This window comes from Pezoporus flaviventris, unplaced genomic scaffold (genome assembly GCF_033815535.1).
Source record: "Pezoporus flaviventris isolate CSIRO_AGI_PZ_B2104156 unplaced genomic scaffold, CSIRO_AGI_Pfla_v1 ptg000025l, whole genome shotgun sequence".
Taxonomy (NCBI): domain Eukaryota; kingdom Metazoa; phylum Chordata; class Aves; order Psittaciformes; family Psittacidae; genus Pezoporus; species Pezoporus flaviventris.
Window position 1 is genome coordinate 17,552,197 of NW_026892573.1, and position 9,135 is coordinate 17,561,331.

A 9,135-nucleotide genomic window follows, 5' to 3' on the forward strand; every position below is an offset into this window, starting at 1 on the left:
TCCGTCGCTGGGCACCACTGTGGTTAGAATCTTCCTTTGGGATCACCACTCCTCCCCCATCAGGTGTTGATACACTGACAGAATCCCCTGGGCTGTCTCTCACAACTGAACGCTTTCAGCTCTCCCACCGCATCCCCACCTTATAGCTCAGGACGCCTTCAACGCCGGACCGGAGCGGGGGGAAGCTCAGCATCCAGGAGCCTCAATTCAAAGCGGCGAGAGCCACAGATGCAACCTCAAGCTCTCGCTGGACCTTGCCCAGGAGCCGGCACCTCCGCTGAGGCGAGCGGGGACTCGCAGGGGGCGGTGCCAGGAGGGACGGCCCCGCCCCGAGCGGGTAAAAACCCGCCCCAGGGAGCGAGGGAACAGGATCGCGGCGAGCAGGGCGGGCAAACGGGGCGTGTCACGTCAGTTAGGGCGTGGCGGGACAGCTGGCGCCGGCAGCGCGAGCGGGCTGGTGGGCCCTTGCCTCATGACCAGGGCCCGGTCCGGACGCTCTGCTCTGGCTGCCCCGGCGGTGGCAACGTCGGCACCAGACAGAGCCGATGAGAGGGGAGGCTGCAGTGCAGAGCTCGGGGTGCAGAGAGTGCCTGCACTGGTCTGGTGAGGGGAGGGTGCGCAATGGGCAGGGCTGCACTCGGTGCTCTCTGGTGGAGGTCCTCCTGCAGCCGGGGCTGAGCTGCGGGACGCTGTCAATAGGCTGCGAGATTTCAGGGAAGCTGAGAGGAAGCAGGAATGCTTGCTCCAGGCCCAAACTGTGCAGGGGCCGTAAGCGTCCACCATAGCATGTACAGAAAAGGAGGGCATTAACCCAAGAAGCTGGGAGCTAGTAACAAACACAGCAAAACAAAAAAGGAGGAAGAGGACAGTTACAAGCAAGGTGTTTCCTCCAAAATCTGGCGTCTCCACTCAGAACCTCTTCGGAGTTCTGCAGGGGGCTAACGAGGATGCATGCTGCACCAAATGAACATCCTGCTGATGCACCAGTAAAGGGGATCACTACGGGTGCTTCCAGGAAGAAGCAGCTGGTCATAGTAGTAAGGGCCTACTTTGAAAGGCACAGAGGCACCTATCTGTCAGCCTGACCCAGTCTTGAGGGAGGTGTGTTGCCTATCAGGGTCTCAGATCAGGGATGTTGCTGAGAGGCTGCCTGGCCTAGTAAGTCCCGCTATTACCTGCTTTTTGTGGTCTATGTGGGTGCTAGTGATACAGATAGCAGTAGCTTGGGAATTGTTAAGGAGAACTACAGAGACCTGGGAAAGGTGGTTAAGGGCTCTGGGGCTCATATAGTTTTTTTAATTGATCCTCCAGGGCAAAGGGGAAGACTTGAAAAAGGCCAGGCAGTTTTGCCAGGTTAATAAATGGTTAGAACGGTAGTGCCATAGTCAGGTTTGGTTATTTACAACATGGGACTGAATTTGGGAGGCCAGGTCTCCTGGAGGTGGTGAAGCTGTTGTTTTGGTAGGAGGCTTGCCAGGCTGGTCAAGGCAGCTTTAAAATAGATGTGTTGTGGGGAGGAGGCATTGATCCATACCAACCCTCCCAGTCAGTTGCTAGCACCTGTAATAAATGCTTTGAGTGATGCAGAGCTATTTCAGCTGCTCCAGCCAATGAGCCAGCTTCATTTGGAGCTCAGCTCAGATGCCTCTATACAAATGCCCATAGTATGGGGAATAAACAAGAGGAATTAGAGATGTGTGCACGTCTACAGGGTTATGATGTAATAGGTATCACAAAAACATGGTGGGATGGCTCCTATGACTGGAGTGTTGGAATAGAAGGTTACAGGCTCTTTAGAAAATACAAGCCAGGCAGACAGGGAGGGAGAGTAGCTATTTGTGTCAGTGATAGGCTGGAGAGTATGGAACTCTGTCTGGGGACAGGTGATGAGTCAACAGAATTGGTGGGTCAGGGTCAAAGGGAGAACAGTGATGGGGGACATTACTGTGGGGATCTGTTACAAGCCACCCAATCAGGAGGACTCTGTGGATGAAGTGCTGTATGGGCAGGAGCAGCCTTATGCTCGCAGGCACTTGCCCTCATGGGGTACATCAACCATCCTGATATTTGTTGGAGGGATGGTACAGCCTGCATAAGCAATCCAGGAGATTCCTCAATTGTGTGGAAGACAACTTCCTCTTGCAAGTAATAGGGGAGCTGACAAGGAGAGGTGCCATGCTTGACCTCGTGCTCACCAACGGATGGGCTGGTTGGAAATGTGATGCTCCAGGGCAACTTTGGCTGTAGCAATCATGAGATGTTTGAGATCCTTAGGACAGTGAGAAGGGCACACAGCAAGCTCACTGCCCTGGACGTCATGAGAGCGGATTTTGGCCTCTTCAGGAACCTGCTTAGTAAGGTTCCATGGGATAAAACCCTGGAGGGAAGGGGGCCCCAACACTGCTGGTTGATGTTCAAGGATCACCTGCTCCAGACTCAGGAGTGTTGCATCCCGACTAGAAGGAAATGCAGCAGGAGGGCCAGGAAGCCTTGATAGGTGGATAAGGAGCTGCTGAGAAAACACAGAGGGAACAAAGAAGCTTATAAAAAGTGGAAACGAGGACACGCGGCCTGGGAAGAATACAGGGATGTTGTCCGGGAAGCTAGGGACCAGGTCAGGAAAGCTAAGGCCCAGTTAGAATTGAATCTGGCAAGGGATGTGAAAGATAACAGGAGGGCTTCTGTAGATACGTTACTAGCAAAAGACAGACTAGGGATAATGTGGGCCCTCTCTGGAAGCTATTGGGAGAACTGGCTACCCTGGATTTGAAGAAGGCTGAGGTTCTGAATGACTTCTTTGCCTCAGTCTTCACTGGCAAGTGCTCTGACCACGCTGCCCAAGTCATAGAATCATAGAATAGTTAGGGTTGGAAAAGACCTTAAGATCTTCTAGTTCAACCACCCCTGCCATGGGCAGGGACACCTCACACTAAACCATGTCAACCAAGGCTCTGTCCAACCTGGCCTTGAACACTGACAGGGATGGAGCATTCACAACTTCCATGGGCAGCCCATTCCAGTGCCTCACCACCCTCACAATAAAGAACTTCTTCCTTATATCCAAGCTAAACTTCCCCTCTTTAAGTTTTAACCCATTACCCCTTGTCCTATCACTACAGTTCCTAATGAAGAGTCCATCCCCAGCATCCCTATAGCCCCCCTTCAGATACTGGAAGGCTGCTATGAAGTCTCCATGCAGCCTTCTCTCCTCCAGGCTGAACAGCCCCAACTTTCTCAGCCTATCTTCATACGGGAGGTGCTCCAGTCCTATGATTATCCTCGTGGCCCTTCTCTGGACTTGTTCCAACAGTTCCATGTCCTTTTTATGTTGAGGACACCAGAACTGCACACAATACTCCACGTGAGGTCTCACAAGAGCAGAGTAGAGGGGCAGGATCACCTCCTTCGACCTGGTCATGCTCCTTTTGATGCAGCCCAGGATACGGTTGGCTTTCTGGGCTGCAAGCGCACACTGCCAGCTCATGTTCATTTTCTCATTGACCAACATCCCCAAGTCCTTCTCCACAGGGCTGCTCTGAATCTCTTCTCTGCCCAACCTGTAGCTGCGCCTGGGATTGATCTGACCCAGGTGTAGGACCTTGCACTTGGCATGGTTAAACTTCACGAGGCTGGCATCAGCCCACCTCACAAGCGTGTCAAGGTCCCTCTGGATGGCATTCCTTCCCTCCAGGGTATCAACCGAACCACACAGCTTGGTGTCATCAGCAAACTTGCTGAGGGCGCACTCAATCCCACTGTCCATGTCACCAACAAAGATGTGAAACAAGACCTGACTTGTGCAAAGCATTCAACGCTGTCCCACACAACATCCTTGTCTCTAAAGTGGAAAGAGAGAAATTTAATAGATGGACCACTTGGTTGATAAAGAACTGGCTGGATGTCCGCACACAAAAGAGTTGTGGCCAGTGGCTCAGTGTCCAGCTGGAGATCAGAAACAAGTGGTGTCCATCAGGGATCTGTGTTGGGACCGATCTTGTTCAACATCTTTGTTGGTAACATGGACAGTGGGATTGAGTGCGCCCTCAGCAAGTTTGCTGATGACACCAAGCTGTGTGATTCGGTTGATAGGCTGGAGGGAAGGAATGCCATCCAGAGGGACCTTGACACACTTGTGAGGTGGGCTGATGCCAGCCTGATGAAGTTTAACCGTGCCAAGTGCAAGGTCCTACATGTGGGTAGGAGCAATCCCAGGCACAGCTACAGGTTGGGCAGAGAAGGGATTCAGAGCAGCCCTGTGGAGAAGGACCTGGGGATGTTGGTCAATGAGAAACTTAACATGAGCCAGCAGTGTGCGCTTGCAGCCCAGAAAGCTTCTGGCTTATCAGGTGCATTTGTGAGTTCTTCTTAACGGGGGCTATATATTGCTCCTTAATTCTTCATGCTTGTGTATGTATCCCCTAAATGTTGTTTGAGAGGATTTGGGCTTTATCTTGATTGTGGAATATTAAACTACCCAGTGCTGGCAACAGCACAATCATCTTTCACACATCTTTACAGTGAGATGTGTGAAAGCTGAGTAAGCAAAGTCTCAAATTCAATGGAGCTTCTACTCCAAACTGGCTTTAATTGGTGATGGGACAGCACTGTCATGTTTTCTTTGCAAATAAAATTGCTGATATTTTCTACACTTTGTGTCATACTCCCATCACAGATATGTTTCATGTTCTGGTTGGTCTGTGCAGTAGATTTCATGACAGTGTTTTAATTTCCTGTTTTTCATACCAATGTTACTGTGGATTTCAAGAAGCCTTTAGCACTGCCAGAAACTTACACTCTTTTCATTGAAGCTGCAGTTCTTGTTCACTGTCCTGTTTTGAAGTCAGATGATTCGGGCTTACAAAATGCATTGTAACCGTTGGCCTTCTGTGATCCTATTCAACTTGCATGAACCAGCAGGCAAATGAGTCAGTGTGGTAAAGACTAGCAGGGCTCTTCATCTATGATGTACAGAAGGATTCTGTTGCTGTATGTGTAGAACATGTGGGGACCCCACAGTAGCACCCTAATTCAGGAACACCAAGACTTAGATGCGTGGAGGTAATGTACACTTGTGTATAGGTTGCTTCTGTGTTTTATTCTTTCTTCTCTTAAAGTCACCAGAAGGACAACAAGTTAATAAAAACACGTTGAAGATGATTTAGTGTTATACAGTACTGCAAAGTTATTTAACTGCTAATGTGACAGGAGCACCGGTCAGTCTGTGAAGCATTGGGCATGCTTCAGGGACACAGGCAGCGTGTGCAAGGCAGAGCCACTGGTGTGCCTTGTAAGTAGGCTGCCTCATACTTGCCAGTGTATGACCTTGTTTAAAGATACTTGTGATGTTGCCAAGTGTTATAATTGTGCCATTCAGATGGAACAATTCCACATCAGGTGTTTCCTGAAAGAGCATCCTTAGGATGCTTTTTTTTCAGTTTCAGAAAAAATGTTCCCAGGAGTAATGTATTCGGCAGATGAGCGTAATCACTCAAATGGCTTATTTTTTGTTTCTTTTAAATACCTACAGTGGTTTGTATGAAAACCAGCAGCATCCACATACTTACTTTTGTGTCAGAAGGGTCTCATAAAGCAAACAGATTTGACTGAACTAAAATCTTTTTAAAGACCTGTGATTTATCCATAGCTGGCACAGGCAAACTAATACTGGTCAGCTGAATTGTAACTGATGCAGCTGGGTGTGCAAGGGATTCAGAAAGATGTCCACAGTGCTTCTGTACTCTGCAACAGGCCTCGACACAGGAACTGGGACTCTTTTTTTTTTTTTTTTCCTTAGAGTGCTGTTCCTTGTGGTGTGCACCAGTGAGGGGTGCAGGATGTGACTCTAAGCAGTGTAAGGAGGCAGCTGGAGAGCAGGAACCCAGTGCAGCACTGCTCCCAATCTAAATCAACAAGGGAGTATGCATTACACAAGAGAGGTCCAGCAGAAATTGTAATGACTGCTTGAATTTCACCTGGAAGAGACAAGAACAAACTGGGACATGTAATCATCAGCAGACAACAGAATTTGGTTTCAAGTAAAGAAAAAGTAAGTCCTGGTCTGTCATGTGGAGTTATTTTCTTCTCTATGCAAATACACATGAAGGTGTGATGGTGAGATGTACTAAATATTCTGTTGATTTCTCCTGGTGGGGTAGTAGACTCAGTTACAAAAGATAAAATTAAGGAAGAAATGTTGCCAGAATCTGAACCTGGATTTCATTAAAAAGTGTGGTCATTTCTCTGTAAAATATATCTGCTACAATATTCCAGAAATTTTAGACACACAATAGAGTAATAAACTGCTTTTATAACTTGGGTAATACTCTGCCATAGATTCTTGATTTCCCCCCTACTGTTTGTATGAAATTACCTCAGTACAGAAATGTTTGTGTGCTGTAACGGAGGAATAAATGGGTTATGATTTCAATAAGTGGAAATCTTAAAAATTGTGTATGAGATGTGTTTTATGGAGAGGACAACCAACATCAGAAGTTGGTCAGCCTGATTCACTGCAGTCACGTCAGCAGCAGGGGCCCCTGTCTTTGTGTCCTTGTATCTATGTTCCTGGTTTTCCTTCACTGGGGCAGCTCACTACTGGAAACAGCAGTGGGAAACCCAGTATTAAGGTTACTTTCGTCACTGGTGCTTTTCCCAGTGTTGCTGGCAGCAGGTGTTGCTGGCACCTATTGAGGTAAGTAGTGTGCCCTGGGAACAGGGAGGCTACCTGACCTCCAGCTCCTGAGGGCAACAGCACTATCCTCCAAACACCCTGTGTGGAAAAGCCAGCATGTCCCCTCGCAGCATCATTGTCTGGAAGAGATGTCCTTAGTATTGTCTTCCATGTTTCCTGTGCAGACAAATCCCTTCCCAGGCTGCTTCCTGGATTAATGTGATCCCATTCTTGAACACAACACTAAACTCTCTGAAAGGAGTGAGTGTCTCTGTTGGAAAGACACAGTCCTTCTCATGCTTCTGTGGGAACATTTCCATGACTAAGTGTTAACAGATTAGGTTGATGGTTATTCTAATATCTTCCCCCAAATATCTGTTCTTTTCCCTTCCCATAGAAGAATGATATTGTAAGACTCAAGGTCTTTCTCCTGAAATAGAAAATTCCAAGAGATCTGACTGAGTATACCAAACTACATGTACTTTATACGCAGCTCCCTGGCTATGCTTCCCTTCAGCTTGCCATACACTTCTAAAAGTTTCTAGTCTGTGGCATACACAGTTCCTATTGAAAACAATGGATGGATAAAGATGCAGTCTGCACACCCAGAACAGATATTTCCTTCTCTGTTTTCTGCCCCGGAGTGATGCATCTTAACACAAAGAATCTCCTCATGTCTGTGGCATTTCATACTGATTTCTTAATAATGACAAGAGCTGTTGATAAATAAATCCTCTCTGGTTAGCCGCAGTAAGAGGCATGTTTTGTTTGGCATTGTTCTGGGGATCATAGAGCCCCAGAGAGGGTTTAGGAGAGCAGTGCATATCCTTCATAACAAAGGTTGATGTTGTGTAAGCTACATGTCCTGCCTCCAGAAGCATCATCATAAAGAACTGAGTGAAACTTTTCTCCAAAATAAGTAGTTCCAGGTGGTGAGCCTTGTCAAGCACAAAGCCAGCACTCCGAGGCAGCTCAGTTACGTCACTGACATATCTTTCATGGCTCAACATGCAGGTCAGAAAACACAGTTCCATAACTTTTTCTTTTTTGTTCTTTGGTTGGTTGGTTTGTTTGTTTTCTGAGTGGCAACTTATGACCAACTATTCTGGCTGCTATATATTACCTGCAACATTTTGAATAGTGCAGTATAAGCCCAAATTCTTTTCTGAATCCTGATGTGTATGTATTGCAATATCAATTAACTCCATGTTTTTTAAAGAAATTAAGTGTACATCATTGGGAATTTACAGTATATGATGTTTGAGTCCAGAATTAATTCTTGGTTACCATAAGCTCCTCAGAGACACAGTGCTTAGTGGAAACACTGACATAATCTTAACGATAGTGGTGGGAATAGTGCCAGTAAACCAGAATGTGCTGTAAGCCTAATGTAAGGCAGAATCACTTCAGCTCCCCAGGTCACAATAGCTTTGAAAGAAAAGTTGATAGAAAATTTGTGCACGCCTATTCCTTTGACCAAGAAAGAACAACTTTTGTATGTGCTGATGACTCTCGTTATCAGCTGTATTCCTTTCCATTTTGCACATAGCAAAAGATGCTGGGGAAATTTAAAGAACATTTTGTGGCAAACCCATGGAGTCTTGCTGCAGAGCAGTGGAGGCAACTATGAGGGCACAAACAGATGTGTATGCTGCAGACAGACTGCTTTCACTTATCTTTGCTGTTCCTTCCCCATCAGCTCTCTTGGCTGAGCTGGTCATGAAGAGCTCTCCACAGACTTACTATAATGGAACAGGTTAGCAAAGAATTCATGCTTAGATTGTTGACAATAACCTCATTACTCTTGCCTGGAGTGGGTGAGGAAGCGTTCACCCATGTAGCCATGCTGGCACAGGAGTGGGCCAGAGGGGATGGAGATAGAGGGCATCCTCATGCAATGCTTCAGCTGGAGCCACAAGATGATATCTGTCCAAAACGTGGTGCATATACATGACAAGCTGGGCAAGGTGACATTTTATGTGATAGCATGACACTGTTGCATTTCAGATTGCTGTGAGCAGTGCCCCTTGTGTTCAATAGCGATTTAAGAAAGTGCAGCACTCCAGAAGATAAGTAAGTGTTTCCCAGAATTGCTGGGGGAAAATTCTTCCAAGTGAAGAAAGAGGAAGAAAAGGAAGACACTATTTAAAAAGAAGTGGACTGAGGCAGTGGGGGGAAGGGGAGAAAGACCTTAGGCTGACACTACTTTGCAGTCAGCTTTATGATCTTTTACCCCTGTTACAAAGCTAAGAATAATTTAGATTCATTTCTATAAAACTTCATAGCATAGAAGAGCAGGAGAAATGGCTCTTCTGCACCTCTTAGAATAGATTTGTTCAATATGAAGTAAGATAAAATATGCTCTACTGTTTTATTTGTACTTGAGGAATGCAAAGACATAATAACTACCAGCTGATACATCAATTTATGCAGGTGTTCAGATTTTTAAATTTTAAACCATTATC

At 46.7% G+C, this 9,135-nt stretch overlaps 1 long non-coding RNA gene across 2 annotated transcripts; it reads left to right on the plus strand.

Moving 5' to 3' along the window:
• The first annotated feature begins 6,579 nt into the window (after positions 1-6,579).
• On the plus strand, positions 6,580-7,927 carry LOC133271518 (uncharacterized). Of its 2 annotated transcripts, XR_009744174.1 has the most exons (3): positions 6,580-6,691; positions 6,856-6,931; positions 7,164-7,927. It is a non-coding gene; the product is annotated as an uncharacterized LOC133271518 (long non-coding RNA). The 2 variants fall into 2 exon arrangements; XR_009744173.1 differs by having other exon boundaries at positions 6,856-7,927.
• Positions 7,928-9,135: the final 1,208 nt, after the last annotated feature.